The 26,349-nt window shown below is 34.6% G+C and overlaps 1 protein-coding gene across 1 annotated transcript in view; it reads left to right on the top strand.

Annotated features, from left to right (window-relative positions):
• Positions 1–26,349, top strand: part of LOC149475005 (cytotoxic granule associated RNA binding protein TIA1) — a 116,743-nt gene that overhangs the window by 29,120 nt on the left and 61,274 nt on the right. The window lies entirely within an intron of this gene.

Below are 26,349 nucleotides of genomic sequence, written 5' to 3'. Positions count from 1 at the left end.
GAGATTAGCGTGTTCAAACAAACAAACTCTTCAGCTTTATAATATTAGTATAGATGTATATTTCTTACGCTCTACAGCCCAAACTGCTGGTCGCATTTCGACTTTTGAGGTGTCGTTGTAATCCAATCATTAGAAGTGACATAGGCTACGTAAATTAGCAGTTGGGTTTTTAATTTCCACAATAATATTGATGTTATAAATCTATACTTAATATTATTAAGCTGATGAATTTGTTTGGTTGGTTGAACGCCCTAATCTCAGGAACTGCTTGTCTGATTTGAAAAATAAATCGGTGTTAGATAGCCCTTTTATCAAGGAAAGCTATAGGCTATATATCATCACGCTAAGACCAATAAGAGCGGAGCAATGCGGGTAATACTGCGGGGCAGACCAACTGGAGCGGAACTTCGTGGGTAAAACCGCGAGGCACAGCTTGTACACTGTATTTTTTTCCTGTATTAACTCAGACCTGGCACATAAGTCGCACGCGAACGAACTGTGGGCCAAGATAACCACTTTGTGGAGCCCAGGAACAGATAGAAGACGTCGCGGCAGGCCGAAGAAGTGATGGCGAGATGAACTTGACCAATTTAAAAATGACTGGTTTTCATTACGACAAGACCGCGATTCATGGAAGCGACTTGGAGAGGCCTTTGCTCAGCATTGGGAAACGACAGGCTGATACAATACAATAGAACTCTGACCAATACCACACCCCGGACACTCCATACAAAATCATCGTTTTGACAGTCACACTGTAGAGACTGCAAAAGTGTGTGTAAACGCTTTATGGTTGGCACATTTTTGACTAGCGTAAAAAAAATTCGCGTTTTTCTGATGAAATACATCCGTAAACAGCACAATATCTAACCATTTTCTACGAAAAACGATAATCACAAATCCAAAATAATAAAATTACTTTAAGTCAATTTGATTAATGTTGTCAATCTTCGTTGCGTATCGTCCCTGTAGAAAAATATGGACCATTTTTAGTGATCCATTGAAATGTTACATTTTTTAGGCCTGACCTTGAGTTTTTTAGAGGACGCAATTTTATTTTTTTGATGTGTAGGGGGGGTCAGTGTGAAGCTAAAACCAAGTTTGTGGGGTCGCCACCCTTGTCCCATGGCCACCATCTTGAAAATAGCGGTTGAAATGGTTTTAACGATAATATATCTCTTAAACTATTTATCTGATAATAAAACAATTTTAACATTATTTGTTGCAAATTAAATTCTCTACAACTTTGATTCAGTAACTTTTTGTCGTAGAACTATAAATAAAAAAGTTATAAGCGAAAATGTTCAGAAATTAGAGCTATTTATATTTTTCAATAAAACTTTTTTTTATCATTTTACGAAGAAATGATATAAGACTATTTTTGTAGATTGTTTTTCGAGGAACAACTTTTATATACAACATTTTTTCATTACGTCAATAGCTAAGGTTTTACAGCGCTCAGAAGTGAGTACTATTTTTCAGTAGTAACTATACATAATAAATTGGCTATTGGCTCTTTTCCCAGACTCCACAACAATGGAAGCACACTGCAGAACATTTCAGCCCTGCTTTTCGACGTAAAAAAAAACGCACTTCCAGACTCTACCTCCTGGGTCGTGGGGAAAAGATTCAATAATTAATTATTAATAATATTGTAAAATTAATTATTAAAAATATTATTATAACAAAAATAAAATAATTACTGGTGACAAATTATTATTAGTACACACATAATATGTCGTATTCTGTATAGTAAAGAGTACTTAAAATAGTACTCACTTCGGATGGCTGTAAAACCTTAGCTATTTACTTAATCAAAAAATGTTGTAAATAAAAGTTGTTCTACGAAAAACAATCTACAAAAATGGTCTCTTCATTTCTTCGTAAACTTATAAAAAAAAGTTTTATTGAAAAATATAAACATCTCTAATTTCTGAACATTTTCGCTTATAACTTTTTTGTTTATAGTTCTACGACAAAAAGTTACTGAACCTAAGTTGTAGAGAATTTAATTTGCAACGAATAATGTTTACATTGTTTTATTATCAGATAAATAGTTTAAGAGATATATCGTAAAAACCATTTCAACCGCTATTTTCAAGATGGCGGCCGTGGGACAAGGGTGGCGACCCCACAAACTTGGTGATAGCTTCACACTGACCCCCCCTACACATCAAAAAAATAAAATTGCGTCCTCTAAAAAATGCGACCCCAAATGTAACTTTTCAATGGACCATAGACTGATCGTGCGGGGGAGTGTTTAATTTTGGCGGGAAGCGGAGTGTCCGTTCTGTAGGGTTTAGCTACTATTATGTATTCTGTGCCAATACGTTACTACTAAATTCAAGGCCCACAATATAGGGCTTCTAGAAATCTAAATTCAAACTTGAACAATGGTTCTGCTGAATGTTCGATAATAGTCTCATTGTAGATTCGGTTTGAAATCGTCGTAGTATAACAGAAATAGGGTTGCCACCCGTACTATGTCTTAGAATAATATTTATTATTATGTTTTAGAATATTTTTTTTTTATTTTTTTATAAAGATTTAGATAAAGTATGAATTATACTACTATTAATATTATAAATGTGAAAGTTTGTATGGATGTTTGTTACTCTTTCACGCAAAAACTACTGAACCGATTACAATGAATTTTAGCACACATATAGAGGGTAACTTGGATTAACACATAGGATAGGTTTTATCCCGGAAATCCCACGGGAACGCGAACTATGCGGGTTTATCTTTGAAAATGCGGGCGAAGCCGCGGGCGGAAAGCTAGTTATCGATAATTCAGTTGTTGAGTTAAATTAACTGTGAAAGGAAACACAATTCTTTTTTTTATCTATAACTAAGTAACTAATATTATTAAAACGGCGAAGAGTTTTTTTTTTATTCGTTTTCTTGTATGCGCCAATCTCAGGAACCACGGTTCGATTTGAAAAATTATATCAGTATTAAATAGTCCATTCGAGGAAGCTATAGGCTATATAATTATCGTCACGCTTAGACCAATAGGAGCGGATTAATGTAGGTAAAACCGCGGAGCACAGTTAGTAAAACTATGTTCATCGGTAATTCAGTTGTTGATTTTTTTTTAATTAACTATGAATGGAATCGATATTGGTAATTGCTTTAGTTATCAAAGTATTTTGATTTTGCAATATGAAAAATATATTATTTTTTCTTCAAATGCGGCAACCCTGTTCAAAAACGCAAGAACAGTTAAATCGGGTAATATTAACGGATTTAAAACCAGATCTATTGTGTTCTAGAACGTTCTTTACTGAGGAATTAATTTTAATTACGCTGACGTCGACTTTAAATTAGTATGGTAAAGTCTAATTTTTACGGAATAAATTATTATTAAGTAATCGGGCCAAATGCCAATCATCTCTTTCTAATTGTCTAACGGTCTAATCAGTATTTAATACCTACGTATCTTTTCACGTCCAAAGTCCAATGTGGACTCGAAAGGCTAGGGACAGAACAGAATGGCGATCTTTAGAGGAGGCCTTTGTCGGAAGACAAGTTGAGGAGTAACTACCGTTTGCCGAACTAAAATCACTTAAATATAAATTAAATTGTTGAGTTTATAAAGTATAATTAGTTAGTAAATGTTAGTAGTAATTAGTTCTGAGGCATACTTAGAAAAGTTTTGTAATTTAAATTAAGATCAACAATAAAGGCTTTTTATTAGGGATGTAACGATACATGATTTTGCCGATACGATACAGATACCGATATTTGTAGTAATGTATCGGCGATACCGATACCGATACCGATATCGATGTGAATTATGCATAAAAAGTTACCAACATTTAACAGAGACTCAACTGTTAATCGTATTCTTTTAAATAAAAATGCTAAATCAAAAAACAACAAAACCATTTTTTTTAGTATTATTATTTTACAAAGTCAGTTAAACTTTAAGTAATACAAATACAATCAGTACCTAATAAAAGTTTACTATTAGTAGAGTTTTTTCAGAAAACAAAGTGCGCACGCGCGGGCGGCCTCCCGCATCGTTTATTGGGCGCGGTTTTTTGAATTGTTTGATATCGGTATCGGTTGTTTTATTATCGGCGATACCGATATATCGGCTTGCCGATTATATCGGCCGATATATCGGTATCGGTATCGTTACATCCCTACTTTTTATTTTTTATCTTTTCACTGACACAATACAAGAAACTAAATCATATCATATCAGAAGCTGTGAAACCAAGATAGGTATGACGATTCACGATAGAACATAGTAGATAGACAACTATCCACAAGGATTAGCCAGGTATAACGTATTATTATTTAAATACTAGATTTCCGCCCGCGGCTTCGCCCGCATTTTCAAAGGAAAACCCGCATAGTTCCCGTTCCCGTGGAATTTCCGGGATAAAACCTATCCTATGTGTTAATCCAAGTTACCCTCTATATGTGTGCTAAATTTCATTGTTATCGGTTCAGTAGTTTTTACGTGAAAGAGTAACAAACATCCATACATCCATACAAACTTTCGCCTTTATAATAGTATTAAGATTTTAACGTAGGGTGTATGACGATTTACATAAGAACATAGTAGATCTTAATAGACAGTTGTGGATTAGCCAGGTAAAAGGCGTAATCTTATATATAAAATTCTCGTGTCACAATGTTAGTCTGCATACTCCTCCGAAACGGGTGGACCGATTCTCATGAAATTTTCTGTGCATATCGGGTAAGTCTGAGAATCGGCCAACATCTATTTTTCATATGTACCACGGGCGAAGCCGGGGCGGGCCGCTAGTTATACATATAAATATTCTAACGTTTAGGCTTCATAACAACCAGTAGTTCCTGAGATTAGCGCGTTCAAACAAACAAACTCTTCAACTTTATAATATTAGTATAGATTGTATGTGTAATTTGATGTAATAACATGTATAGCATCTGTAGCACTACCAGAGTTATTAGTGTTTATACTTTATGGGAACAGGTACTTAACATCAGGTAGCCCACCTGCTTCTTAGCTTGGCTATGCTATAAAATACATTGTAGTTGTGATTGTAGGAAACTACTTTTTTACACGCTTTATATTAGCTTCACCTGTATGTTTGTATGTTTGTAACCGACTTCTTTAGGCGCGATTTTGACCCACTTTAAACGGCCAGATTTCGTTCAAACTTTGTAGATTTATTGAGGACCGATGACAATACACTAATTTGATAAAATTTTCTATTTTTAAGTTCGGTTTTCTATAAAAAGCGTGTTTTTTAGTTTTTTAAACTATTATTATTAAGTAGTTATATTGCTTTGACAAGCTCGATACTCTATTTGTTGATTACAGCTTGATGTGTTTTAATTGACGACGGACGACGCGGTTGGCGCAGTGGTAAAGTAACTGTCTACTGAGCCGACGGTCCCGGGTTCGATCCCCGGTCAGGGCAAATAATTGTGTGATGAACTCAATTATTTGTTCTTGGGTCTGGGTGTTATTATCTATATATGTATTTATTAAATATTATATTTATCGTCGCCTAGTACCCACAACACAAGCCTTAATTACTTACTGTGGGACCAGGTCGATTTGTGTAATAATGTCCTATAATATTTATTTATATTTATTTATTTATTGTAGGAAACTACTTTTTTAAGTAGTTATATTGCTTTGACAAGCTCGATACTCTATTTATTGATTACAGTTTGATGTGTTTTAATTGTAAGTTACACTGAGTCTAACAGCAAGAAGTTACTTTTGACAAATATTAGTACAAAATATATTATAACTAGCGGTCCGCCCCGGCTTCGCCCGTGGTACATATTTCGCAATAAAAAGTAGCCTATGTTCTTTCTCAGGGTCTAAAGATTGTCTGTGCCAAATTTCATCAAAATCGGTGCAGTAGTTTATGCGTGAAAACCATACATACATAATTACAAGCCTTTCCTCTTTATAATATTAGTATAGATAATTTCAAAACGCATCTAGTATATCATTATTTAATTTATAAGACATAAATGGTCTTACCACAAAACAATTTAAATATAGTCTAACTTTAAACCAGAGATCTGTCACTTTAATAGTCCATACTAATATTATAAATGCGAAAGTAACTCTGTCTGTCTGTCTGTTACTCAATCACGCCTTAACTACTGAACCAATTTGCATGAAATTTGGTATAGAGATATTTTGATACCCGAGAAAGGACATAGGATAGGTTTTATCCCGGAAATCCTACGGGAACGGGTTTTTCTTTGAAAACGCGGGCGAAGCCGCGGGCGGAAAGCTAGTTGTCTATATATGTGAAATATACGAGAGAACCCGCGCTTAAAGTTAAACCTGTCTAAAGATTTTTGTGGACAGAGATAATTTATTTGGCACCAAATAATAATTTGACGCATGCTCCTTTTATTTAATCGGAAACATTAACTTCTGAGCCACTGCTAACTATTTTATCTTAAACTAGCGGTCCGCCCCGGCTTCGCCCGTGGTACATGTTTACGTTTTCTCTACATAAGAACCATCCTCGTACTTCAAGGAATATAATAAAAAAAGAATTATCGAAATCGGTTCAGCCGTTCTCGAGTTATGCGCTTACCAACACATTTTGCGATTCATTTTTATATATAAGAAGAAGAAGAAGATATACCACAATAACATAACTTTCTACGTATACTTTGAATTAAGTTACAATCATCGCATTCTCACACACTAACCACAGATCTATCCGTCCCTCTCACGATAATTTTCCAAACCAAGTTACCATGTTGCAAAGCAGTATTATTTCCAGCGTGGGAAAGTGATAGCGCTAGCTGACCTATATAGCGCTGTCCTTTTTCCACACAGGATATAACATTGCTTTAAGACGTCATAGTGGCTACCTCGTTAAAACATACTATGAGCATAACGGCCATAAGTAATGAAATATGGCCAAGTGAAATAATTAAAAATAATATATTTGATTATTATAACTTCACGTGACTCTGTCGCGTGTTAAATTACTGTTAGGCTCGTTTTCCAGCGCAATAGCTATGCTATTAATGTAAATTATTATAAGAAAGTAGAGAACTATGTACATTTATGTGTTTATCTTTTATTTATGTATTTATGGGGTATCTTTGCTACTTTTTACGATAAAGTTGCAATTTGTCATGATCTTATGTTTTTTATCTTGTGTTTGCTTGCCTGGAAGAGATGGCTACTAAAGCCATAAGGCCACCATTTGTGCATGTCTCTCTTCTGTATTATATATGTCTTTTTCCTGTTTGTAATGGTGTACAATAAAGCGTTTTATTTCATTTATTCTTTCAATTTTTGATCCTACTTCAGAAGTAGGTTTTCTTAAGCTTATCTGTCAGTTAAACTGCAAACAATATAATAAAGGTCAACAAAGTGTATAAAACCGTTATTATTTATTTACTTAATTCACTATACAATATGTTTTGTATATGTATGTATAGATAAAGATACCTAGATTAATAAAAATACGTGCGGCACTCGAGGACTGCCGCGGTAAAGCTATTACATAGCATCGCATCGCTGTGCCGGGTGGAGTGGGGGCGTTAGGTTTTTTCGTTACGGAATTTTTTCATTCGGTCGCCGCGCTCAAGGCCCGCGATAGAAGCTATGCAATAGCTTAAAAAATTATATTATACATTCTACGTGAAAATAAAATCAAAAACATAGCATAGCGTGTGCTACAAACAAGCCTTACTAATTGCATGCTACCTTATCACATTACGTTAAACACGAAAAAGCTATACTTTGTGTATGAAGGAGTGTCGCCCGGTGGCATGGGGTTATATTGTGACAAAAATATATTATATCTTATTTTCTACTAGAGGTCCGCCCCGGCTTCGCCCGTGGTACATATTTCGCAATAAAGGTAGCCTATGTCCTTTCTCGGGTATCAAAATATCTCTATACCAAATTTCATGCAAATTGGTTCAGTAGTTTAGGCGTGATTGAGTAACAGACAGACAGACAGAGTTACTTTCGCATTTATAATATTAGTATGGATTCTATCGCTCTGGCGGGTCACCAGTGGCCGAGTTGGTTGGGCATCCGCCCCGGATTGGCATGAAAGGATGCGGGTTTGAGTCCCGCCTCGTGATCGTTTTTTTCTATTCTTTATAAATTTATACTATGAAATCCGTTAAAATTACTAAATTGATATATCCGCGTAAACACTCAACGTTATTGAAGTGGACATTCTTTATCGGGGTTGGAAAAAAATTTAGTGTAACATTTTTTCGTTACGCGTGACATTTTTCCGTTACGCGCCATCTTTTTCTTATCCGCATATTTTGAAGCAGCCTTTGCGACTTCCGGAGCCTTTACTTATGGAACTCAAACTCAAACATTTATTCATTCAACTTGACTTCTTTTAGAAGCTCTTTTGAATCTTTATTGACAAACATTCCAATTTCTATCTATGAATCTTTTCGTTTTAGACGTAAAAGACAAACTAACATGTATATTGATTTTTTGTGTATTTTGATTTTTTTTCTTTTTAACTGTTTAGTACTTATTTAAGAATTGTAAATGTTATCATACTAAATAAATATATAATTTTCACTAAAATAACTTATTTTAATGAATAAACATCAAAATCGGTTCACCCAGTTGAAAATCGAGGTCGCAAATCTAAAAAAAAGTGGAATCTAATTTCCTTTTTTCAATCGGTTCATATTAAATTGTATTACTGCCCATTGGTCTATCATATTTTATCAAAATAAAACGAATATCGGTACATTAATTCTAGCATAAAAGAATGTCATACTAAATTTCTTCATACATTATCAGTTATCACATGAAAACACCTACAGTTATAATCATGCACACCCATCCAAAACCCGACCACGCGTGCCAACACTTGCCAATCAATATTTTAAATGATTTAAAAACATCTCATATACAATTATTACTGAAAAATTTATATCTATCGCCGTCCCTTTCGCACGCACAGCGCAGTATAGACTTCGACCGTCGTTCTGTCTCGCTCGGTTCGCGCATGCGTACTGTGCAGTTCTTTGTTAGATCGGTTATGTATACTATAAGTATGTATAGAACTGAATAGTTGATGTGAGCAATGAATTCTATTTTATACACGCTTTTTGACCTGGGTTTGCGTGTTTTTTTTGTTTAGCGTTCGATGAACGGGGAACAAGTAGGTAATATATTATTTTGAATAAGGTGTATACCTACTATCTTTTTTAAATAGTATATATAATTAATATAAAATATAAATAAATATTTCAGGACAATTTTCACACACGGCACGATCTGATCCCATACTAAGCTTTCGCTTGTGTTATGGAAACCAGATGGCTGATAAACATACATCTTATATATAAAATTCTCGTGTCACAATGTTAGTCTGCATACTCCTCCGAAACGGGTGGACCGATTCTCATGAAATTTTCTGTGCATATCGGGTAAGTCTGAGAATCGGCCAACATCTATTTTTCATATGTACCACGGGCGAAGCCGGGGCGGACCGCTAGTATTATATAATTTTAAACAAATACTTATATGGATAATTATTTTTATTTATAGAAATATGAAATCAAATCTATACTTAATGCAGGTAGATGATTTAAAATAATTTGTCGTTGAAGCGCTTTTTCATTTATTTTAAAACCTTGATTTTGCATTTTTTTGCTCTTCTGTAGTACAACTACCAGAAAAATGGAAAAATGTTTACAATGCGACGGACAGACTTGATACTTTATACAACTTGTTGACACCGATCCAATGTTTGTATTACATCTGTCAATTTAAAGTCAAAATCGATTCGAAAGAAATTACATACAAACTTACATACTGGTGAGCTAATAACAGCGTGTAAAATAATCATTCTGTTGTCGAAATTATACAATCTACATTCTAAAATCGATGAAAATGTGGAGGATAGAAGATGGGATTCCTCCATCGACAGAGGAAGGATCCTCGACCACTCGGCTGGCCGGTAAGGCCCTAATGGAAGTCGGAAAGTTGTATATTTGTCGTAGTCATGAATGAATGAATGAATACTCTTTATTGTACATTTGTCGTAGTCATCTTGTTGAATCTACTATTTGATGACAAGCTAGTCATTCTTCAAAAATATGGCGGGCGTTATATTATCCGCTCTGTTAAAAGGGCTATGTTACAATCCGCTAACTAGTTGGACACTGAGTGACGTTTGTAAAATCAACGTTCGGTCTACTCATTCAATTGAATGTCGTCATTCAATGAAAGCGCTAGTCATTCAATCAAATAGTAGATTCAACCAGATAACGGCGATATATATTATGCTCTGTAGCGAAAAAATTTCGCTTGCGCGATTCAGAGCAAGGTGTCGCTACAGAACACACACGACACCATTGTGCTAAACACGGTATGTGTAGCCGAGCAGTACGGGGACACGTACGAAATAACCCACTTTTTTATTCTGTACTTCATTTATTAATACTAGCTTTCCGCCCGCGGCTTCGCCCGTGTTTTCAAAGAAAAACCCGCGTAGTTCCCGTTCCCGTGGGATTTCTGGGATTAAATCTATCCTATGTGTTAATCCAAGTTACCCTCTATATGTGTGCTAAATTTCATTGTAATCGGTTCAGTAGTATTTGCGTGAAAGAGTAACAAACACAGATACATTATCACAAACTTTCGCATTTATAATATTACTAGCTTTCCGCCCGCGGCTTCGCCCGCGTTTTCAAAGAAAAACCCGTTCCCGTAGGATTTCCGGGATAAAACCTATCCTATGTCCTTTCTCGGGTATCAAAATATCTCTATACCAAATTTCATGCAAATTGGTTCAGTAGTTAAGGCGTGATTGAGTAACAGACAGACAGACAGAGTTACTTTCGCATTTATAATATTAGTATGGATTAGTAGAATGTTATAAAAGCGATAGTGTGTTTGTATGTCTTTATTTAGCGTCACAACGGAGCGATTTTAAGATGATTTTTGTGTCGAGAAATAGACATGAACATAGGCTACATTTATCGTGGTGAAAACCATATTACAACGCGGGCAAAGCCGCACGATTAATAGTATGTATATTTGTCTATTATCTAATAATTTTTACTAATAACATATTTCTTTTGTTTCAGATTGCGCGGGCAGTGCGAAAGGGATGGACGCAGGTTATAAGCTCCTCTCTATAAAAGTTAATTTCTCTTCGCGTTTTTCGAAAAGAAAATTGGTCAATCGATCACTAGGAAATATGGGACTACGTATTTTTTAAATACTCCTTTATTTCGACAAAACGTAAAATATTTATACTAATTTACCTCCGTACCAAATATTATTCCTACTAATATTATAAAATGCGAAAGTTTGTGAGGATGTGTGTGTTTGTGACTCTTTCACGCAAATACTACTGAACCGATTACAATGAAATTTAGCACACATATAGAGGGTAACTTGGATTAACACATAGCATAGATTTTATCCCGGAAATCCCACGGGAACGGGAACTATGCGGGTTTTTCTTTCAAAACGCGGGTGAAGCCGCGGGCGGAAAGCTAGTATTTAATAAACTATAGATAGGTACGTCAAGTTTAAACTAGTCCAATATAAAAATACATATTATCATTTCCTGCTATTAATAAATTATTTATTTTTGTCTTTGCCTTTAACAAGAGAAGAAAGAATGTCATGTTAGTACTTGTTTGATTTTAATAAGTTTTGTTATGCTGAAGTTATCTCTGCTTGTAAATTGTAATAGCCTATGAGAAAAATGGTGTGTACCAGAGCGAATCCGGGGTATGCAGTTATAAAATATCTTTAGAAGGATCCTATGCTTAACTATCAATTATATTTATTTCACGTTACAAACTGACAAACTCACATTTACAAGAATTTACTTATGAAGTAGTTATCACTAGCTGTGCTCAGCGGTTTTACCCGCAATGCTCTGCTCCTATTGGTCTTAGCGTGATGATATATATAATAGCCTTCCTCGATAAATGGACTATCTAACAGTGAAACATTTTTTCAAATCGAACCCGTGGTTCCTGATATTAGTGCGTACAAACACACAAACAAACTTCCACATTTACAAGTATATTATTCATTCTTTCCAAAATCTCATGCGTATTTTTGTGGAATTTTTTCGTTAAAACAAACCTCAAAAAGGCTTTATTTTTGTAACAACAAGGATAATATTCTTTGAATAATATTATGTTTGACGTCGTATCTGATATTCTTAAAGTAAATATGTTCTTGAAGACGATAGCTCAGTGGTTAATAATAATAAATATTTCAGGACAATTTTCACACACGGCGCGATCTGATCCCATACTAAGCTTTCTCTTGTGTTAAGGAAACCAGATGGCTGATAAACATACACATATAATTTTAAATAAATACACAAACACAATATTAACATCCAGACACAGAGCAAACATCTATGTTCATCACACAAATATTTGCCCCGGGTGGGAATCGAACCCACGACCTCTGACTTAGCAGACAGGGCTACTACCAACCAAGCCAACCGGTCAGCCAACCGGTTGGTATCTGTGAATATATAGTGTAAGGATATGGATTCGCTTACGTTTAGGCCGTTTCAGAGCTTCACGGACCGTCAGTGCGTTCGTCAGTCGCGCTTGTCATATGTATGGAAATTCATAAACCGTTCATAGCTAGACCGACCATACGCACGCGTATTGATGAAATATTAATAATATTATAAATGCGAAAGTAACTCTGTCTGTCTGTTACTCAATCACGCCTTAACTACTGAACCAATTTGCATGAAATTTGTTATAGAGATATTTTGATACCCGAGAAAGGACTAGGCCACATTTTATTGCGAAATATCTATACATATAATAAAATCGTAGGAAAGTCAAAACTGTACATTGAATATTTTTTTAAAAGAATACATAATCCATGATCTATAATCGATATAGAAGCCAAAAATATAGTTTTTAGAATTTTTGTCTGTTTGTCTGTTTGTCTGTTTGTCTGTTTGTCTGTATGTTTGTCCGAGCTAATCTCGAAAAGTACTGCATAGATTGACTTCAAATTTTGCATGAATATTACTAACAGGTCGTGTGAGGTTTTTTTAAACATATTATCATGCTATCACCTCCGGGGGAGGAGCTGTGAACCTTTACTTTTCTTACGTATTCCGTGAACTACGACAGCGTACAATCTAAAGACTCATGTTTAAATGTTGTTTTTGAGTAAGCCATGCTATTATCTAGCTTTACACTATAAAAACTACGTCATTTACGTTATTTGGGCAGAGAAACTGTTTAATGAATCTTAGTATTATAAAGACAAATTTGATTCAGCGCCATCTATGAGATTTCGTAAAAATCAAATCAATTTACATGTTAACACTACTGAACACAATGTTAAAAATTAATAATTTAAATATAATTATGTTATTTATTTATTTAACTCTTTAACCCATAATAAATCTTCCCTTCCCTATAAGGTGCGCTTATATAATTCGTGTGAATATACTACATTTTTAAAAGTGAGGGTAGATGTATATTATTTTAAGTCAAACTAGACACCATTACAGTTAATCTAATATTGATTGTGTTCATTGGTTACATTTTTAAAAATCTTCGTGTTTTAATAATTCGATCACGAGGCGGGACTCTAATACAAAAAGGTTAGTTCGTTGATAATTATTATTCCTTCATCATTTACATGTTGTTAGTAAAAATATACTTTGACTGTTAATACTTTTGTTCAGTATTTATCTGTATGATTATTGCTTGGTAATTAATATATTTTCATGTCGTATACCTAATTATAAACATAAGTGTGATGTGAAACTAGCTGGATTTATTTTTACACACTCACAGTCTTATATTTTGTGTTAATGTTAAAATAGTATTAATAGTGTAAATCATAATATTTTTTCAAAGTTAAAAATATTTCCTTTTTTCTGATGGTGTTGCCATCGAATTAAACCGCGCTGTCGTTTCGTTCACAAAAAGTCATGTTATTAGGACCGAATATGTAGCCGCCTCAACTTACGGAAACGAGAGTAACCTGCGTTGTCTGTTAGTTATTATATAGTCGAATTTAACGTTACATGGAAATTGGAATCTAAATATATGTATACCTACTTATATTAAATCTGTAGAGGTCAATTCTGCACATGAAATATATTTCCTAAATAACTATCACGAGGTGATTAGAGATCGACATCGACGTCAAAAATGTTTGTCCGTCTGTCTGTCTGTATAACCGTTATAGAAACAAAAACTACTCGACGGATTTAAACGAAACTTGGTACAATTATTTTTCATATTCGTGAGCAGAGCAGCAACTCCATTTTTAAGCTTTCGTCGCGTGTGCGTTCTTAATGCGTGTATCTTAATGGTTAAAGCTACACAGAAATCAAGTATGAAAGAAATGTTCTCCATATTATATAAAAAATATCTCCCGACATCATAAATGTCTATCTTTTATGGTTGAGCTTAGGAGTTCAAAGCTTTCTGATTATATTTGTCTACTAGCTGTCCCCGCGACTTCGTTCGCGTGGAATAGTGACTATGGGACCTATGACCATGGGCTCAGGGTGGGGCAACAATAAAAAATCATTTTTATTTTCATGCTCCCACTCCCGCGCCCACTCGCACTCCCACGCCATATGCCACGTTCAGTCCCAATCCCACGCCCACGCCCACTCCCCTTCACAATTAGTACCTACCAGATCAAAGCCAGGGTAAGCGCCCCACCCAGCCCCACCGTGGCTACGCCCATGCTGAATTACTACTTAACATACAATTATTGAGTAAATACGTACAACCATACTGTACTTTTGTACTACCATAAATAATTAAAAGAATTGTTATTAAAATTTCTTACTAAACTGAGCTAAAAAACTTACGTACCAAATTATTAAAGAAAATCAAGAAATGAAATGCCTAACCTATACCAAATAGTTACTACATATTGTAATTAAAAATTATGATTAGTATATAATATCGAAAATCAAAAAAGAAATGCCTAACTAATTCTACGTAAAATTTCTTTTAAATTATGTCATATTATTTTTTAGGAACCAGGGGGGGGGAGAGGAGCAAATTCTATTTCCTTCCTTTCTTAAACGGATGTTTTTAATCTATGGTGTAGCCAGTAGCCACTGATCAGCTTAATCGATACTCAGTTTTTATCAAATCCAGAAACAAATCCAAATTAGATCTTTCCTGTCTCACGCACGTAACTAAAGGCTGAAGAGAGAGAGAGCACGTAACTAAACCGTTTAGACGAAGAAAAGTGTATAGAAAAAGGAATATATAATTTCATAAACTTCCCGACGATCTTTAAAAATAAATTATAACTTTCATTTTTTTCATTCCCACTTTTACCCCTATGTAGGTATAATAAGTGGATGAACCAATTTTGATACACTTTATCTAAGAACCAGCGTCGGAAAATATTCTGCCTAACAAAAAAAACCGCATCTAATTCGGTTTACCTGTTAGCCAGCTACGGTGCCATAGACAGACACACACACACACACAGAAATACATAGCGGTCAAACACATAACACCAGTCTTTTTGCGTCGGGGGTTAAAAATATAATACGACATAATTTAAAGGACATTTTATGTGGAAAATTTACCTATACACCAGGGTAGATAATTTTTGAAACAAAAAAAAATCGCAGTAGGATGAAACCCATTAGAAAAGGATATGATAAAAATGTAAGGAAAAATAAATTACGGTCAATCGGAGTTCGGGAAGTGGGAGGGGGGGAGCTTTTAAGAGAAAAAAATGGTTTCTCTCGATTTCTCGATAATAATAACACCTGCTAATTTTTTTCTACATATTTTAATTGTACAGACATCACTTTTCCACAATTTTATTATATGTATTGATGATGATGATTGAGATTATAACACTCTTAGTCCGTTTTAATTTTTATTCACCCGCATCAGTGCCACCTAAAAAATCTTTATATATCGAAATTCGAGCAAAGTTAAGAAAATGAGAAATAAGAGTTCTCAAGGATCGTTAGAGATAAGAGGCTTACTATTGACCGAAAACAACATGTGTTATGCCGAACCTGAAACCGCTTCACAACGAGAATTGCGGCTCACAGCTGACCGCGAACGGCATGTACTATCCTGTGAGACCGAAACCTTCACTGAGGGTATATATAACGTCTCACAGCTGATCGCAAATGGCATATTGTACTATCCCGTGAGACCGAAACCCTCACTGAGAGGGAATTACGTCTCACAGCTGATCACGATCGTCATATTTTATCTCGAGAATTCTGAAACTTTTACTCAATATGAAGACCGTTTGACAAATAATAGGGTGCACCATAATATTATTCGATCTCTCGAAGATGAACATGAGCATAAGCAATGACTAGAGTAGGGACGCGAATATTACCATTATTTGAGACAAGAACGATTAATAAGTTTGTTTAATGAAAGATTAAGAATTGAAACTATTGGTCTCTTTAAACGGACGAATAGCGAGAGGCCCGTCTTATTGCAAACAGATTTCGACATAGTCTTAATGACTTAGAGGTAAACATAGAAGATCAATCTACAAATTCGGTGGTGTGGTCCGACAAAATAATATAAAAGTGGGTTTGCTTATAACCTCACAATTGATTACAGATCATCTTCTGTATAGGCGATATTAACGTAGTATGTTCTTTTTGTAATGCTTTAAAGTGGAGTAAGGAGTCGGCTTTCGTTTGAAGATACGCCGGAACCTTTGAAATCACTACTTTTAAGTTTTAGAGGAACATGTGCAATCTAAACAGTTCTTAGACAATATTAGCTCTTATAGTATTGCGTTTTAAATGATCCTTTGGTGCTCAACAATTATTAGATGCTCCTTTCATTCTTACTTTTAAGATACAAGGTCAAGTTTATCATTTGATAGGATCCCTTTTGCCTGAAGGCCAACCTAAGTTTCTTTAAATATATTTTGTATTCGACTACGACGAATAATCGAATACAAGAAATCAATATTTCTCGAATTTAAAACTGAACTCATTTCACAATTTTAGAACATTTTAATTCATCAGGTTAATCCGTATATATGCGTTTTAAATCGACATTAGAAGCTTTTCCTCAAGATGGTGATATTAATATAAAATTGGTATAAATGCCGATAGACGGAAGTCTATCAGCACTCAGGAATTCCCTGAGCGTGTTATAACGCCCAGGCCGCAGTATTACAATTTTTCCTACAGTAGGGCGACGAATGTATTTTCGCATAGCAACGGAGGGGAACTCGTGGGGGGTAAAGTGACGCGGGCCACGTACCACAAACATGTTTAGTTTGTGGTACCGAGCGCGAAAGAAAGTCATCGTGTTTTTAGTAAAGTTACTATGTAAACTAACGTAATTTATTACTTAGGTACATATTCTATAATGGTGCGCTCAAACTGTTAATCTACATTTAATTTAGATTATTATTTTAATTACTAAGAAATGTAGAATTTAAATCACATTCATTCATGTTTTCCTCAGATATTCGATGTCTATGATTTTCGATGATTTTAAGATTTTCTTATCAGAGTATTCAATTTTAATGTAGTTAAATTTTATAAGAGACAATTAAGAACATTCAAAAATAAAGTGTCACGTATTTTTTTTAAACGACGAATGACGAAAAACGACCGAATCGCGGACGAAGTCGCGGGCAACAGCTAGTGTACAATAATATTATGTAGTAGTTAATAATATCAAATCTTTTTTATTTCTTACGTTTCCGTTTTTGAAGTCGGTTGTTTTTAACGCAGTTATTTTTATTTAATACTTTTTACTGTATTTTTCAACACGAATCAAACGAGCCCAAACTCGATAAAGTTGAGTCAATATATTACTGAGTTCCTATGGCCACCTTCCGATTCCATCATCAAATCAGCTTCATGTCATGATAATGTTTCATCGCTATCAAATTTACATACGTATACAAAATTTCAGCTCAATCGGTTACCGGGAAGTGAATCAAAGTTACTTGCTACAAATCAACTTAGACATCGAGTACAGACAAAAATGCTCATAAAATAAAAACTACTGGGCCTATCCGAAAAAAAATCCAATTCGACACCATCCCGCATCGAACAAAAAAAGAATCACGTAAATCGGTTCAGAAACCTCGGAGTAATCGGTGTACATACATAAAAAAAAATATACCGGCCGAATTGATAACCGCATAAAATCGCATGGAGAGCTTAATTTTCATTAAAGGCTCTAATCGCACGGAAAGCTAAATTTTCACAAAAAAGCTCTAATCGCACGGAGAGCTTAATTTTCACAAAAAACTCTCGACGCACGGAGAGCTTAATTTTCACAAAAAGCTTTAATCGCACTGAAAGCTTAATTTTCACGAAAGCTCTAATCGCACGGAGAGCTTAATTTTCGCAAAAAGCTCTAATCGCACGGAAAGCTTAATTTTCACAAAAAGCTCTAATCGCACGGAGAGCTTAATTTTCACAAAAAAGCTCTAATCGCATGGAGAGCTTAATTTTCATAAAAAGCTCTAATCGCACTGAAATCTTTATATTCACAAAAAGCTCTATTCGCACGGAAAGCTTAATTTTCACAAAAAAGCTCTAATCGCACGGAGCTTTATTTTCACAAAAAAACTCTCATCGCACGGAGAGCTTAATTTTTCTCATTAAGCTCTAATCGCACGGAAAGCTTAATTTTCACAAAAAGCTCTAATCGCACGGAGAAATTTATTTTCACAAAAAGCTCTAATCGCATGGAGAGCTTAATTTTTACAAAAAGCTCTAATCGCATGGAGAGCTTAATTTTCACAAAAAGCTCTAATCGCACGGAGAGCTTAATTTTCACAAAAAAATCATCGCACGGAGAGCTTAATTTTCACAAAAAACTAATCGCACGGAAAGCTTAATTTTCATAAATAGCTCTAATCGCACGGAAAGCTTAATTTTCACAAAAAGCTCTAAACGCATTGAGAGCTTAATTTTCACAAAAAGCTCTAATCGCATGGAGAGCTTAATTTTCACAAAAAGCTCTTATCGCACGGAGAGCTTAATTTTCACAAAATGCTCTATTCGTACGGAAAGCTAAATTTTCACAAAAAAGCTCTAATCGCACGGAGAGCTTAATTTTCATAAAAAACTAATCGCACGGAGAGCTTAATTTTCACAAAAAGCTCTAATCGCATGGAGAGCTTAATTTTCACAAAAAGCTCTAATCGCACGGAGAGCTTAATTTTCACAAAAAGCTCTATTCGCACGGAAAGCTAAATTTTCACAAAAAAGCTCTAATCGCACGGAGAGCTTAATTTTCACAAAAAAATAATCGCACGGAAAGCTTAATTTTCACAAAAAGCTCTAATCGCACGGAAAGCTAAATTTTCCCAAAAAAGCTCTAATCGCACGGAGAGCTTAATTTTCACAAAAAAATAATCGCACGGAGAGCTTAATTTTCGCAAAAAGCTCTAATCGCACGGAAAGCTTAATTTTCACAAAAAGCTCTAATCGCACGGAGAGCTTAATTTTCACAAAAAAGCTCTAATCGCATGGAGAGCTTAATTTTCATAAAAAGCTCTAATCGCACTGAAATCTTTATATTCACAAAAAGCTCTATTCGCACGGAAAGCTTAATTTTCACAAAAAAGCTCTAATCGCACGGAGCTTTATTTTCACAAAAAAACTCTCATCGCACGGAGAGCTTAATTTTTCTCATTAAGCTCTAATCGCACGGAAAGCTTAATTTTCACAAAAAGCTCTAATCGCACGGAGAAATTTATTTTCACAAAAAGCTCTAATCGCATGGAGAGCTTAATTTTTACAAAAAGCTCTAATCGCATGGAGAGCTTAATTTTCACAAAAAGCTCTAATCGCACGGAGAGCTTAATTTTCACAAAAAAATCATCGCACGGAGAGCTTAATTTTCACAAAAAACTAATCGCACGGAAAGCTTAATTTTCATAAATAGCTCTAATCGCACGGAAAGCTTAATTTTCACAAAAAGCTCTAAACGCATTGAGAGCTTAATTTTCACAAAAAGCTCTAATCGCATGGAGAGCTTAATTTTCACAAAAAGCTCTTATCGCACGGAGAGCTTAATTTTCACAAAATGCTCTATTCGTACGGAAAGCTAAATTTTCACAAAAAAGCTCTAATCGCACGGAGAGCTTAATTTTCATAAAAAACTAATCGCACGGAGAGCTTAATTTTCACAAAAAGCTCTAATCGCATGGAGAGCTTAATTTTCACAAAAAGCTCTAATCGCACGGAGAGCTTAATTTTCACAAAAAGCTCTATTCGCACGGAAAGCTAAATTTTCACAAAAAAGCTCTAATCGCACGGTGAGCTTAATTTTCTCAAAAAGCTCTAAACGCATGGAGAGCTTAATTTTCACAAAAAGCTCTAATCGCATGGAGAGCTTAATTTTCACAAAAAGCTCTAATCGCACGGAGAGCTTAATTTTCACAAAATGCTCTATTCGTACGGAAAGCTAAATTTTCACAAAAAAGCTCTAATCGCACGGAGAGCTTAATTTTCATAAAAAACTAATCGCACGGAGAGCTTAATTTTTACAAAAAGCTCTAATCGCATGGAGAGCTTAAATTTCACAAAAAGCTCTAATCGCACGGAGAGCTTAATTTTCACAAAAAGCTCTATTCGCACGGAAAGCTAAATTTTCACAAAAAAGCTCTAATCGCACGGAGAGCTTAATTTTCACAAAAAAATAATCGCACGGAAAGCTTAATTTTCACAAAAAGCTCCATTCGCACGGAACGCTAAATTTTCACAAAAAAGCTCGAATCGCACGGAGAGTTTAATTTTCACTAAAGCTCTAATTGCACGGAGAGCTTATCGAACGGAAAGCTTAATTTTCACAAAAAGCTTTAATCGCACGGAGAGCTTAATTTTCACAAAAATCTCTAATCGCACCCAGAGCTTAATTTTCATTAAAGGCTCTTATCGCACGGAGAGCTTAATTTTCACAAGCAGCTCTGATCACACGGAGAGCTTAATTTTCATAAAAAGCTCTAATCGCACGGAAAGCTTATTCACTAATAAAAATAACTGCGTTAAAAACAACCGACTTCAAAAACGGAAAAGTAAGAAATAAAAAAGATTTGACATTATTATTTACTACATATTATTTATATGTGCTATTTATTAAAAAGGTTTGATGTCGGTGCACGGGCTTAATACTAAGCTTATATATTATACTGCTTAATGTTCTTATACTGCTTAATGTCCGGCACCAACTTCAAACCTTTTTAATAAATAGCACATCCATACTTAATATTATAAATGCGAAAGTAACTCTGTCTGTCTGTCTGTTACTCAATCACGCCTTAACTACTGAACCAATTTGCATGAAATTTGGTATGGAGATATTTTGATACCCGAGAAAGGACATAGGCCACTTTTTATTGCGAAATATGTACCACGGGCGAAGCCGGGGCGGACCGCTAGTATGTATTATAAATTCGAAAGTTTGTAAGCTATAATGGCTTTCACGGCTAAACCAAAGCATCGATTTAGATGAAATTCTCAAAGAAAATAGTTGAAATTCAGGTTAATTCGTTACTTTTTCAAATACCACCAAGTTTTGGCCACGTGTGAAACAAGACACAGCTAGTCAATATAGACGATTGTCACGTCACAAATACAAACATGAACGGCCTGTGTTATACAAAAATAAAAACGTGAACATCCTGTACATTTTTGTATTATACAAATTTTGTATAATACAAAAACATTGGACGCATCTGTTGACCCTTTTTATCATACAGCACAAACGGAATAAAAAGAAAGAAACAAAAGATGTGAAAAAACTGAAGCGACGCGGCATTTAGTCGACTTGTTGACAGAACAAAAAATACGTGGAGCGGCTAACAAAATATTGAGTTAAGTTTTTTTTGTTTGTGTAAATAATAATGTGGTTGGTTCCAATGATGCAAGTTTATTCTTCTTTATATTTTCCTGTTTGCTTTTACTTGTTGTAATTACGTACCTTTTATTTCATAAATGAACCGGCTTCGCAAAACTTTATAAGTATTTTAAATTTATTATTTCATAGTGCATTTATAGTATACTAGGTTTCCACCCGCGGCTTCGCCCGCGCAGTCAAAGAAAAACCCGCATAGTTCCCATTCCCGTGGGATATCCGGGATTGCGTCATTTTTCCGGGATAAAAAGTAGCCTATGTCCTTCCTCGGGTATCAAAATATCTCCATACCAAATTTCATGAAAATTGGTTCAGTAGTTTAGGCGTGATTGAGTAACAGACAGACAGACAGAGTTACTTTCGCATTTATAATATTAAGTATGGATTTTTTGAACACTATACAACTATGATATAATATTAAATAAATGTTTGAGTTCCGTTAGCTTACACTTAAAGTTTTGAGTTTGAGTTTGATATTTTCCGGTCATCCCGTGGAAAGCTGCAAGTCGGCTGTCACTGTATCGATCACACGCACACATACAGCGACACGCACACAGCGGTAATATTTGGCAATGTATACATTTCACCCTTTTGTGTAGCGATAGCAAATAAAGCGAAGATGTGATTTTTTTGGGGATTATTTATTTATTTAGATACTAATGCATGGGTTAGAATTGTGTTTAGGAATCGTATGGTGGAATGGATAGCTTCTTCTTCTGTTTTGGTTTAATAGGGATAAGAATTAAAATTTATGTAACCCATATCTCGGGAAAGATATTTTTTCATGGAGAACATTCTAAACCTATTTATCATAAAAATATTAACACTTGATTCTAACCTCAGATACTACGATTTTTTATATGACGCCTGCATTAGAAATCCTTTCAGGACAAAATTATAAACGACTAGCGGTCCGCCCCGGCTTCGCCCGTGGTACATATTTCGCAATAAAAGGTACCCTATGTTCTTTCTCAGGGTCTAAAGATTGTCTGTGCCAAATTTCATCAAAATCGGTCCAGTAGTTTATGCGTGAAAACCATACATACATACATACATACATAATTACAAACCTTTCCTCTTTATAATATTAGTATAGATAATGTGTCATAATACCTACTGGTAAAAATATTAAAATAATTTAATATTGTCTTTTCCTGTGGCTTGTTAGACTTTGAAGTTCGAGCTTAACTGTTTAGAAGTTTTTATCTATCGATAGTTGCCTGAAAGAGATAGATCGATAGTTGCCTGAAAGAGATGAGTAGTTGCAAAGTTACCTATCACTTTTTAATAATTTAAAATTTCTTCATTATTTTTATCTTGCCAGTACAAAGTCTATCGTTGCTTTAGCGATAAGAGCGTCTATTGCTCTCTTCTGAAAGTAGATAATTTTATTTATTCTGTATAGTTTGGTGGACAATAAAGAAGTTTGATTTAATTTTATGATAAGATTTTTAAGCAAAAAACAAGACTGCCTCATATTATCACAAATTGACAGAATTTAAATAGGACCAACCAAAAGGCACCAGTAGACAAAAGTATCATCAAAATCGATTCACTCAGTCCAAACTACTCAGATAACAAACCCAAATTAAATTCGAATTGAGAAGGTCACTTTTTTAAGCCAGTTGAATAATTATAATTAAGACTAAAAGCTCCCCGTATTTTGAAGTAGATATCTCTTATTTGCCCAGTAAATTTTTCTTATTTTCCTTTTAAATTTTTTTTAGTAAGCTTTTTTTGCTACCACTACTATACCGCATTAAAACGTAACATTTATTTGCGTTACGCTAAATTACTGAATAACAGCTCAATCTTTGAGCTCTGAGAGGGTACGGTTAGCAACGGACTGTTTAGGTTTACTAGCGATTTAACATGGCTTTACTCGGCCTACCGAGCTTATTATGTTTACTTAAATATTACTTCTTATACTTCAATTTATGTATGTTTTGATGGAGATTTATCTATATTTGTAGGTATACATATAGCTAACAATATATACTGTTACTAGCTTACCGCCCGCGGCTTCGCCCGCGTTTTCAAAGAAAAACCCGCATAGTTCCCGTTCCCGAGGGATTACCGGGATAAAACCTATCCTATCTCTCAAGTTGGATCGAACTGCACATGGTGTGCGAATTTTATTATAATCGGTTAAGTGGTTTAGGAGTCCATTGAGGACAAACATTGTGACACGAGATTTATATATATTAATATAATACTGTATACTTTTATAATACTGTTGTATCAAACTCCTTTAAAATATTCGATATGTGTGAGAGTATATAGGTTGTTAGTTTCTTACGTACATCTACAATCGACATTAATATAAAAAGTACGTTTGTGAAGAATAAACTAAAAATGCCTTAACCAATTTTAAAATTATTTTCACGTGTTAAAGTTACGTTATTCCTCAGTAACATGAACTTTATTTTACAAGCTTTTTAAAGTGAAACTTTTATTACATCGTCTCAAACTTTTTGGTCTGTGTAGCGCATGTCGCGTGTATCGCGGCTGCCGAGTAGGTTTAAAAAACTTGCAATGTTTATTTTATTTTCACTTCTCCTGCTGGTCTAAGCATGATGATATATAGCATAAAGCCTTCCTCGACGAATGGGCTACCTAACACCGAAAGAATTTTTCAAATCGGACCAGTAGTTCCTGAGATTACAAACAAACAAACAAACTCTTCAGCTTTATAATATTAGTATAGATAGGTAAGAAGCAGAGCAACATGCGTACATTAGTCTTATAAATAAAAGGCTTGGATTTAGCGCGATACAATTGTCGTATCGAACAGCAGGCTATCAATTAAGTCAAATTACACTCTAAGTGGTTTAGCTTAGTGTATGTATAATGTACGTATGTACAAGATTCAACTCAAGTTTTCTTACGATTTAGAAGTTTTCTTGTGTATGGGTTTATTTGGAGATTATAGATTTAAATGCGTTGTTTTATATGCTACGTGTCTGATTTAATTAAACATTTTAAACGGATTTATAAAAGGATCTTATTCTTTATATTATTAACTGCTTTTGATACTGAATTAGTCGTATTTTGAACCAGTTGAACAGTTTGAACAAACTATGATAATAAAAGAAATCGCCCTACAGCCCCCATTTTAAAGTTATAATTGTTTAGAAATTAAAGATTTTTTAACGGATTTAAAACGCGATTTATTCATTATATTATTTTCCCGACGTTTCGAACACTTTACAGCGAGCGTGGTCACGGGGAGACTGAGATGTTATTCGTCTTGACGGTCATTCAAAAATTGCTATTTCTTAACTACCTCCACCTATTTCTCCGTAGTTGGTATGTGGAGTATTTTTCCGGATGTTGGCAGTAGGTACTGGCTTATTGTGTCTTCGAGTCTTTTGGTACGTTTGACATGGGGTTTTAAATTCTTAATAACAGGATCCCAGGTGTTGGAAAGTTTCAAACCATCTTCTCTATTGAAATTAGGATGTTTTTTTAATTTCAATAGCCTCGCGCACAAGTGTAAAGTGTTCGAAACGTCGGGAAAATAATACAATGAATAAATCGCGTTTTAAATCCGTTAAAAAGTCTTTAATTTCTAAATGTTATAATTGTTGAAATAAATTAAAAAAAATTTGGAAAATCCAAAAGTGCACGCCTCATAATTTTTTTTTAATAAATATTTATTAATTATTATTTTTGTTTATTTAATAACAATTAAACCACATCGAATCAGACCCTGAAAAATGAAAGGGTTCTATTCCTGAGCATACTCAAGCGTAAGAGAAAAAAAAAGACTCGATTAGTAAAGTATTTCGGTCGCTATCGTGTTAACAAGAAAAAGGATCCGCACATACAGACACACGGACGTCCAAGACAGAACTTTTTTAAACTGTTTTTTAACTAGTTTAAATAACAAAAATGACATCAAAAATATCATGAACGTTAAAAATAGTGTTTTTTCTTAATATGTGTGTGTATGTATTATCTTACAAGTGCAATGTATGATACATAAAGACATTTTAAGTTTGAAAAATGAGATGTTTTGCGCGAAGTGACAGTAGTACCCACCTCAACGCTTCGCTTATGAGGCGTGCAAAATGATGTATGAGCTTTTCAATATCCTCATTTTTGAAACATCATATACATTTTCTCACGTATTATTAAGAGAAATTCCTATTTCACGATAAGTCGTTCAAGCATAGTTAGCCCGCAGGCTGAACGCATATTTATCCATATTTTTGCATAAATCTAAAGCGCGTCACACACGGTGAAGATACTATAATATTTTATCTTAAGATACTGTTATATTTTATATTACAGCATCTTAACGCATCCGGTATCAGCGTTCGGACCATCATTTTTCTTTTTGTCATTGCGTACTAAGACTCCTGTAGAACCGCCATCCTGTTACAAATGACCCACAAAATTTCGCGTCATTTGTAACAGGATGGCGGTTCTACAGGGGTCTTAGTACGTAATGAGAAAAAGAAAAATGATGGTCCGAACGCTGATACC

The sequence above is a fragment of the Colias philodice genome, chromosome 31, assembly GCF_061535455.1.
Source record: "Colias philodice isolate Cphi_HAF_F1 chromosome 31, ilColPhil1 Martin Lab GWU primary, whole genome shotgun sequence".
NCBI lineage: Eukaryota > Metazoa > Arthropoda > Insecta > Lepidoptera > Pieridae > Colias > Colias philodice.
The sequence above is the reverse complement of the archived record's forward strand: the minus strand, read 5'-3'. Positions and strand labels throughout refer to the sequence as shown.